Here is a 10,166-nt window from a genome sequence, read left to right as displayed (position 1 = left end):
ACCTGTTTTAGAGAATAGCGAAGACACAGGGTTGTTTTCCGCGTTCGAGGGCTTTACACGGAGAGTATTTATTTACGAGAAAGGCTGCCATCGAGGGTCGATCGTGGAGGAGCTGAGAAATTTCGCCGGCGACGTCATGCATACGTCCCCTCGTGCCACGCCACCTAATTCTAAACACGTGTTCACTCACCGTTTCCAAGAAGTATTCCTCGTCGACGTTGCGGGCCAGGTTTACGATCGCCGCGAATTGTCGGCGGAACTGCGCGACGAATCATCTGCGTACGCGTTGCACGTGATCGAACGCGAAACAAAGGCGACCGTTTTTGACCGTTTCCTGAACCCTTTCGACGTCTAAAAATATTTGAAAATTCGCCTTCCTCCGTGTTACGAGCATCTGCAAAAACTTTCAGTTACCCTCGAATAACAATAACAACCGAATAAATAATAATAGTCGGCCGAATAAATTCGTTTATCTTCCCTGCGATTCTACTCGCTGCAAATATTTATTTTCGCTGTATCGATGGATAGAACAACGGTTCATCTGCACGCGTTTTTCTCTATGACCTACGGTTTCTCGTCTAAATAATAGGAACTTGCGTTCAAATAAGCGAATGCCATTAAAGGAATCTCTCTATATATAAATTCCTTCCGAATTTTCGTCGCGAGATCTTCGTACCATTCGCAAACACGCGTTGTCGCGTATACGCCATAATTATTCTCCCGCGATATCTTTTTTACGCTCTTTTTATTTTTACGTAGATTCGGCCCGAAAATCCATCAAGCGTTCGATCATCCAGCTCGAGTAATCGACGAACCGCGTGGAACGCAAACCGCTTGAGTGAATCGCAAATAAAACGTCGCGAAGGGGTGGACACGAAGAACGGGAACGGGAGTGTCGAACAGGAAGAAAAGGAAGAAGGAGGAGTGCACCGGGGCAGATATCAATTCTCTTTACGCGGCAAAACGGTGGCAGCTCCACTAATAGACCGAAAGATTCTCATCTGTTTAACGCGCGAGCTCGAAACTCTCTCGCTTGGCAGTTTGTTCGCGAAGGGAAGAAGGCAAAGAAGGAAAAGGAGGCGAGAGTCCGTGAGACTCGCCGCAAGCTGACGCAGCGAAGACAAAGGGAGATGGCGAGAGCAGCGCGCAGGGAAGCGGAGCGAGAGAAAAAAAAATATATCGTCTCGTTGCCGAGATGCCAGAAGCGAGACGCATACCTCTTAATTGGAACGCTTTGCTCGGCCTAAGCGATTTGGCCGGATTTCGGAGGAAATGGGCGTTTAAGTGCGCCCGAAAACCATTTACAACGGTCGACATTAGCGCGTCCTGCTCCGAGCAACAGCCAGGTCGACACGTTTCGTTATATGGACTCCTTCATTTCTCCATATACACGTTGCATATTCTTTTTTCTCCTTCCTTTTTGCCACCGAATGGTTTGATCATTCGGAAATTTGTTTGCCTGCCATTTCCACGCGAAATTGTAGAACGTTTTACAGCGTTGTTCCGCTAACAGTCCATTTAGTTTAGCATCTTATCTGCTCGACCAGATCGACGCGTTTCGTCATTTGGATTTCTCTACCTTTCCGAAGACGAGCTTGCGGGTCGCTCCGATACGAAATCGTAAAATGCTTCGCTAGCCAATAGGATCGGGAAGTTGATATAGAAGTCGGTTCCAAGAATTGGCGAGGCTACTGGGATGGTCAGTTAACGCGAAACTGTGCTATACGTCGATAGGAAATTTTCCCAAGTTTCTAGACGGTTCTCGCGCATCAAACAGTTCTAAACGTGGTGGTTGGACGGAACGATTCGTGAGGGGGGACTCGTAAAAATTGTCGGCGACCTCTCTGTTCCGCCGCGGCCATTAGCGGTCGTAAAATGTTCTTCGAGAGGCTTATTTGGTCGCTCGGGCGACGGATTCATGCGCGCGTTTTCCCGAAATAAACGAATCGACGGGGTTTCCGACTGTCACGAATCCCGTCGTCGAAAATATTAAGATTCCAGGCTACAATGTCGGCCTAATGGAAGCGGAGGAACGGGTGGCGAACGCGAGGGGGTGGAAGAGAGGCCATGCCAGGCGTAAAAAAGGCGGGAGAGCTCTTTTAACAACCAGACTCATTAGGAGCATACTGCTCGCTTTTTACACCGAGACATTTGTAAGCAATACAGACTTCAAAAAACAAACTTTCCTGTCGCAGCCAGAACAGCCGGACACTTCGGTTTGCTCTCTTTTCGCCATTCGCGTTTCCATCTCCCGCTCGCTCTCTTCGCTCTTTCCCTTGTTCGCGGAAGTTCCAGGATATCTGGTTGAATCTTAGTAGCCAAGTGGCTATCCAGAGTTTCTTACTTTCGCTTTCCGTTGATTTTACGTCTCCCGAATTTGTCAATGGCAATGGTTTGGACCGAAAGGCGCACATACGAGGATTAAGGAATTGCTAAGACCGCGGGTTATTTCTTTTTGTTGCCAATGACACGGACGCGCCTATTGTTCTTTGACGCGTTGAATTATTATACAGATACGCTAATAAGCCACTCAGTCCACTGTAGAAGCCTCATTTCAAATACGTATCGTTCTATTCGTAACTCGAAAGTTTCTTACACCTACGGTACTGATCCTTTTAACCATTTTATCACAATCCTGCGTACTTCGTTTTCTCTTGTCGCGCGCCTTGCTATACTTTCTCTCGTTGCAATATTTTATTCGAATATCTTTTATTCTTCGGAATATATTCTTTTTCTTACTCGTTGGTTAACAGGGTATTAAAGTCAGGAGTCATAGATTCGCACGACGGGGAAGAATCGCGGTGCGATTCCCCGCTGAGTGTCGAACGTTCGTTGGGTCATTGGTATCGCGATATCGATGATTATGTCATTATCGCGAGGATTTTATCGAGGCTCGCGTCTCGACAACTTATCCCGTTGGGAGTTTAGCGCCTGTAAAGTCGGCGAGCTTATTACCATAATCGAGATAAACGGTAGATAAACTCGTGTCATCGCCATAATTCCTTTGATAAAACGGCGGGATCGTTCGGGTCCCGGTGGCATTTTAATGAATTTTTACGGAAAGATAAATGCGACTGAATTAATAAGGTTATCGCCGTAAACTTCGTAATCGCTGTTATAAATTCCCTCTACCAACTTCTCCTTCCTTCCGCGCTGTCCCGTGTGTGCCGTGTGTTCCTCCGCTCTGATTTTCCGTCACGACGCGAACGAAGAAATCTGGTTTCGTTATTATGCAGCATCTCGATGAAATGACTTTTCGAACGATTTCGTTCGATCGCTATCCAGAAGAAGTTATAAGATACGCGCACTGAGCCTGTCAGCGAGTTGCACGGACGATACTAACAAACTTTAAAATATTAGATGTATCGAGAATATTTTAATCCATTAGAGAAACAAAAGGGAGAAATAAGATCGAAGAGCGAAATAACGAGACAGTTGTCGAACACGAGCGTAATGATTAGGAACGCGCGCGACACCCCCGAAACATATGTTCTTCTCGGCCAACACTTCCTGTCGTTAAACGTCTACGTAACTACTCGCGTTTACGCGTGGCCCTCCCTTTCGTCTGTGTTCGTGGCATGTTCGAACAGTCTGCGAATTAACGATGACGAACGAGCGCGCGTTTAGCAATCGCGAGAATTTCTACAAATACTTCCCTCTCTTTCATCGATCACCGTTTCCTCGCAGTCGAACCTCGTTCGAAAGAACAGCTCGAAAAATATTTAAATAACGGCTAATTTTCTTTACGATCGTAAAACATCGATGTACTTTACCAAGTTCCATAAGAGTAAATTCGTAGCAGAATAAATATTATTTCGATTTCCTATCGAGACGTCAAACGCGAAACAAATTATTGGGAACGCAAACACTATTATCCAACGTTCGCAAACAGGCTCGTTCATTAATAACAATCACGATGTATCAGCGACGGTGGCGTGGAGCGATTTTTCATAAGGCAGCCGGTCGCTTGACACCTCTAATTAGCGGACAACTCTCGCGGAGCGGTGTGCAGAAGCGCGACGCTTTATGCGAGCAGCCGTTCTCCCGCAAATGAGAGTAGAATAGCACGCGTGTCCCGCTGCCACGGTGGAAAAAGATTCGAAACGAGGCTTTAAGAGACGCACGGCGACCATTCATCTCCGAAACGTCCAAGCTAAACATAGGCTTTCGAAACGAGCCGAGAGACGCGTCTCACGATCGTACATCGTCGCGTATCTCGCGCCGATAATCAGCCACACTAGCGTTATTCCGTGTTCCAGATGTGTCGCATTCGCGTCGATTAATATCGGTATCACGAAGATTTTCCAAGCTACGAACGTTCGAGACGCAGATTTCGAAAGTCAAAAGCTACGAGAAACGAATTCAAAGTGGATGGACTCGATGAGAATCGAATTATTTCATTTTTGGGGCTTTCGATCTCGCGCAGAAGTTTCGAGTTCAGTTGCCTCGAATGTTAGAAATCTTCGAGAACTTGCAATGGAAATGTTTCGATCGTTGGGAGTTTTAATCCTATGGGGACTGCGTTTAATTTGTGCCGCAGTACCAATGCTTGAAGATATTCCTCGTGTGATTCTAAAGCCTATAATTTGCGAAATTACTATCCCCTGGCAAAAAGAAACTCTTAATAACCTCTTTGTTTAATTTCCAACGTGGCTTAATAGTCGCCACGTAGTAAACACCAGCAGAGAGCGGAAATTATCGAGTCGTCGTAATCGGAGAAGCGACCGAAAGGGAAGGAAAAGAAGAAAAGTAGCGATCGAGCGATCCGAAGAGAATAAAAACGGATTCGAATGCCAGCCACGATACGAGCTGGCAAACGTACCGAGGAAATTAACGCTAATGCGACACGATCTAGCTCGACCATGGCGGTTTTTATTCGCGACCTCGGGGACGGCTAACAAGCCAAGGGACCCGAGAGTTTCGCTAAATCACCGGAGCCGAGTTTCCCCGTCGCGCTTTCCTTTTCCCTCGCAATTAACACTTCATTACCACCGGTCGTTTCCCGTGAAATCCGAATGTCTCGATGATCTATATTAAACCCGTCGTCCCCCTCGATGCCACGAAAAGAACGGAACACGTCCCTCGAGTGAGAGTTTATCGCGAGTTCCGCTCGTGTACGTCGTTTTATCGGTCGGTTTTGGTGTCGACGTTTATTTTGCGGGTGCTGCTTTCTACTCCCGGATTGAAGATACCAACCAAGAATATAGAACGTAATTTCTTCCACGGATTTCCACTCGAATATAATTCTTTTTTCAAGCGATTATCGAGTATCGTATAAATCAACGTTAAAATTGGCAAAGCAATTCAAGTCACGGACGTTATTAACCGGTTATTGTTTCAGAATTTTGGTAACATTCATTTTATAAAATGAATTTCCATTCGAACAAAATTCAGAGTCCGATTTTATCGATTGCTACGAGTAATTCGGATATGTAACTTTCACGTTACACGCGCTTGCATTATCTATCGGATGTACGATTCGACGTTACGTCGAACAACATCGTCGATCCTATTTTCGAGCAACCAGATGCGACATTTCGGTGATCGCCAGGAGATCGCGATATTCTTGAAATTGCCGAATACATAGAACGTGGCAATCGGTGTTGTTCGAGTCACGAGCAGAAAAATCAGCCGAGTGCACACATCATGGTTGATGGGCCCTAAACGCTGCGAGTGCTAATTACGACGCCTCGTGACAGGTGCAATTTGCGACACGACTGTCCATGAAATTCGCGAAACACGAGGCGGTTGTTACAGCTGCGGCCGCTACGCCCTCGTAAACGTGTTTACGAAAACGCGACGGCTCGTACGTCAACCTGGTCGTTAGCACCGCGTAATTGCCTGTGCCGCGATTAATACGTATAGCGAATCGTTCGCGCGCCACTTCTTACATTTATCCTCTACTTAGAACCTTTCGGCTAGAATGTCTCTTTTTGCGTACAGTCGATTGGACGTGGAGATGCGTGTGTTGCATTCTTGGCGCGGATGCGCGGAACGTGATTAGTAGAAGCAGAAGAAATAAAAGAGTATTTCCGCGGACGCTCGATAACGTAGTATAGAAGCGTGTTACGATATATATAGGGTGTCGATTTCTTGATTAAACGCTCGATATCTAAAATCTCAGACAAGCGTCCCGAAATCCAGTTAGACGAAATCCGTTGTTTCTCGAAAGGACAAAAGTCATAAACTTTTAGGCTACAGATATTTTTCATCGATGTCTATTTCCTTCGGCAGTCCCGGTGCACATACGGTGCTGTGAATAATCGTAGACTCTGCATTGTTTCTTCGTTATTTTCAAGAAACCAGCGATTATAACTGGATTTTGTTGTTACGTGAAATTGTTTTCGCGAAGAGTAAAGTGTATGTTAAAGGTAATCAGGAGACGTTACACAGCGAATTATCGCCTTTCGCAACTGAAACAGAAGACGAGAAGACGATGCTCCTTTCCATACAGCTGTAAAAACGTGGTTTCGAAATTTCGAATCAGAATTGCTGCCATGGACAACATCGAAGCCTGATTTGAAACCGATCTAGAACCTATGGGACACTCTGACAAGAGAAGTTTACGATCAGGAGAAGCCACATACAGGAAATATCGTTGAACTTAAAACAGGAATAGAATCTGCGTGGGCGGATATTCAAAACGAAGCTTTAAACGAGTGAGATAGACGTAATAAAAAATGAAGGAAAATCTATCGAATATCGACTGATAACGTAACAAAATTAACCGAGTTTATGTTTTTATCACATGGAAGAACACAATTTCAAGGGAAAATTTAATTTTCTCCAGACTTCGGAAGAAGACAATTTTTGTTCGTTGTACCTTGTATTTTCGTTTCAATACTATAAAAAATTGAAAAATGAGATTTATAATCACTCGCTCACATTGTATTCTCCAATTTGTCTCGTATCGCCGTCTTGTTCTATAAAAAGCTGTTTGATAGAAGTGCTTCTTTAAAAACAAATTGCAAAATCAGAGACACAACACTTCGACGTTCTCCGCGAAGAGCAGAGGAGGAGGAGAAAGACGATAATCGGTATGGCGTTGCAGAGTGATTCGAGCTAAATCGAGGCGGAATCGTCGGAAACGGGGATCGGGGACACGAGTTTTTCGTCGATTCTCGTGAACGGCAGCAATTTTCTGGTCGCTTGTCGGCACCGTTTATATTTAATGCTTTAATCTGGCCGGGCGTCGGCCGATCTAAACACGCGATAAATCTCGTAGCGGAGGACGCCTTAAAAAGCGGCAACAAAACCTCTTCACCAAGCGGAAGCGTTAAGTGGCCTCGCGGAGAACCTCGCGCGCGCTTCCGTGCCCGCCTATTAACGTCCCGACTAAACGCTCTACTTACGAGAGAGAGTAGACATCCTCTCCTGAACGATATTAATGATTTCCCAAAACTCTCGAGCCGTGTGAAAACTCCTCCACTGTCGATCAAAACCTAGCCGCTCTCCTTTCACCACTGCACACGCTGTTCGAGATCTTTGGAACTGCCTCTCGCAGCTGCACTCGCGGCTCACAATGACTTTCCTCGGCTATAACCAGCGAGCGTTTATGGCCCGAGAACGGACCAGAAGGAAGAAAGAATAGTTTTGAAAAATTGGATATATTTCTCCAGGAATTCTCATATACGAAGCATCGGCAGGTTCGAGGTTCTTACGGATCTACATGGAATTGCAGGAGAAAGTTCGTAGATTCTGCGCCAACATATACGTTCTCCGATAAAATGTTTCCGTCCTTATTCCTCAACATCTTCGTCCTTCGTTTCTTTTCCTCCTACCTTTCGACGACTGACAATCAGGCGATTTTTCAAAGAATCGTCTACGGTATCGTTCTCATCGTCGTTTTCATCGAACGATCGCTGACAACACGTCAAGAAATATGGTATTCGTACGACTTCCTTTGCACGAGTATTAACGGCTAATACTTTTCATACGTTTTTTCGCTACGCAACTGTTTCTTAGCCTCGTTTCGATAAAAAGGAAGAAAACGTTGTCCATCGCATGCACACGCTCGGTCTACTCGAAATTGTCTACTCGAAACTCAGCTGAGCGCCATGATCACGAGTTCCCAGGAAGAGCGAACGGAAGCGAGCAGAAACAAATGAACTATTAGGAGCTCTCGTAGAAGCCACGATATACAGAGGGCGGGAAGCAGGTCCCCCAGTTAAGGACTAACAAGTATACACTCGGTGTGCAGCGAGCTACAGATCTCTGGGTATATACTTGTTAGCCGTCGTGTTGGCTGATAGGCGCCGCTCTAACTAGCCACGCATGGCGAGCACGTGTGGAGGTGTCGACTGCCCTAACGCCCTCCGCGCGACCCTTTTCCTCGACCGTGACCCTCCCCCTTTTCTCCAGCCCTCTTTCTCCTTCGTATTCTTTCTCTTTCGTCTCCTCGTCTCCTCTCGTTCCTTCCACGACTTCTCCTTTCCCTGCGGTGCTTCCGCCGACGCGAGACGCTCCATTTCACGCGGCATGAAATCCGAGCGAAAATATTTGGGCGCCTCGTGCAATTGGCCGCGACTCCTTTAAACATTCCCCCGAGAGGAATTTTAATTTTCTTTTTTGCTTGGCTTTTCGTTTCTGTGCTATACGATAGTGGATAATTTGTCTCGTTTAATCATATGGTACGATGCAACGGATCGAATCTTCTTTTTTCTTTCGTCGATTCTCTGATTTCTCTCTGGATTTTGTGTCAATGGACGAGCAATTTCGTACCCATACTTATGCGTAAAATACAGCGTTACAAGACAAGGCTACGCACGCTCAATTATATCTCGATAAATTCCGCGACTAATAGCTAATTACGTACACTGCACGTTTAATTACGCGTTAAACGATTAATTTTACAAATCCACCGAGCCATTTAATTCATCTTCCAACTAACGTCCATTCTCACCCTTCGTTCGCCGCGAATCGAACTAACAAACCCTCGAGAGGAAACTTCTCGAATCGAAGATGACGACCCACGAACGATACGCGAAAAGATTACGTTTCTTCGATGACGAATAGTCGGTATAACAGACATCTTAAACCACTTAACTGAGGATTTCCAACGGCTCTTTGATGTTTCGCGCACGAGGGTCCGCAGTGATTTTCCACGGGGTTGTATTCTAATTTCACGATGGCAGTGGCGATGGAATTGACCGCGACGCAGGTGGGTCGTTGGCCAAGAGCAAAGACAATTGCCGAGCCGCTCGGGGATCAGCCGCGTCGCGAAAGCGGCTTACCAGGGAGAAAATGAAATTTAATTAACTGGAAACGACGCGGAATCGCCGCTCGTCACGCGGCGCTCGCGTGAGCCACGACGCCTACGCGTCATGGACTAGTATTCTTTCAGCAGTGGCTAAATGTAACTGCAGCTTTTACACGGACGTTATTTTCGTTCGTCCGAGATAAATTAAATATTCGCGTGGGCGATATTGTTGAACATTTTTACTAATTAATTAATCCATTCAACGATGGTCTCTAATTAACGAGATTTCCTCTAATTGGAAAGGAATCAGGAACCGACATTTCAGATGTAAAAAAAAAATGCTCGAAAGAGTAGAAAGAGCAAAACTGCTCTATTAATTGCGGTAAATGATCGAATTATGCGTCAGACAGTTCCGCGATATCCTTAAATCCATCCCGCTCTCTTCCAAACGATATTTCGTCCACGAAGATTTCTCGTAAAATTTTTTCCTCCGCTATCGACCTGCTATAAAATTTTCTAAAATACAAAATCGGGAAAAAACAACGATACAAAGGGACGTGAAAGCCGGGGGGTCGATCGATGTGTGCGATTTAACGTGAAATGGCCTGCGTCGAGCGCGAGGGACGGCAGGGGCGGAAAAACAAAGGAGGGTGGCGCGGGGACGGCAAGGGTGGTAGGCCGGAGTGAAATCGACGAGGGTTGGGAGAACGGGAAGGCGGATGGGACGCGCGGGTTCGCCAATACAAAAAGGGAACCTGGAGATTATGATCTTCCATTCGTTCGCTCGTTCCAATTATTTTGTCCAATTAAAATATCGATTTTCTCCCCCCTTCCCCTGTCGTGGCTCTGCCTGCGAGTACGTTCGCCTTTTACCGTGTCGTCGTCCTCCCCTTACCCCTCGTCTGCCTCCCCACCCCTTGCATTCTACCCCATGTTCGCAGACAACCCCAGATCAGAGGCGAAAGCG

This window comes from Bombus vosnesenskii, unplaced genomic scaffold (genome assembly GCF_011952255.1).
Source record: "Bombus vosnesenskii isolate JDL3184/JDL3185 unplaced genomic scaffold, Bvos_JDL3184-5_v1.1 scf7180000013264, whole genome shotgun sequence".
Taxonomy (NCBI): Eukaryota; Metazoa; Arthropoda; class Insecta; order Hymenoptera; family Apidae; genus Bombus; species Bombus vosnesenskii.
The sequence above is the reverse complement of the archived record's forward strand: the minus strand, read 5'-3'. Positions refer to the sequence as shown.